A 321-nucleotide genomic window follows, 5' to 3' on the forward strand; every position below is an offset into this window, starting at 1 on the left:
GGATGGATGGATGGACGGAAAATGACCTACACAGAAATAAAGAACAGAAACATGAAAACACAGCAGTGAAGTGATAGTGTAGCTGCTAAACTACTACAAAGAACTGTCACTATAATAGAGTATATGTACTAATAGAGGTAGTGAAAATCTATGGTGTTTAAATAATTAAAATGTGCAAAAGTAAATATTGTGGAACATATAAAATACAAATACGCCTAGAAGGCAATATATAACACGTGTATATGTGTGAGGTGTAATAATGTATAATTGCTTTTCCAACAGCAGATTTGTATCTTGTTGAAGCTGCTGTTCTTAAAATGG

Source organism: Etheostoma spectabile, chromosome 5 (genome assembly GCF_008692095.1).
Source record: "Etheostoma spectabile isolate EspeVRDwgs_2016 chromosome 5, UIUC_Espe_1.0, whole genome shotgun sequence".
NCBI lineage: Eukaryota > Metazoa > Chordata > Actinopteri > Perciformes > Percidae > Etheostoma > Etheostoma spectabile.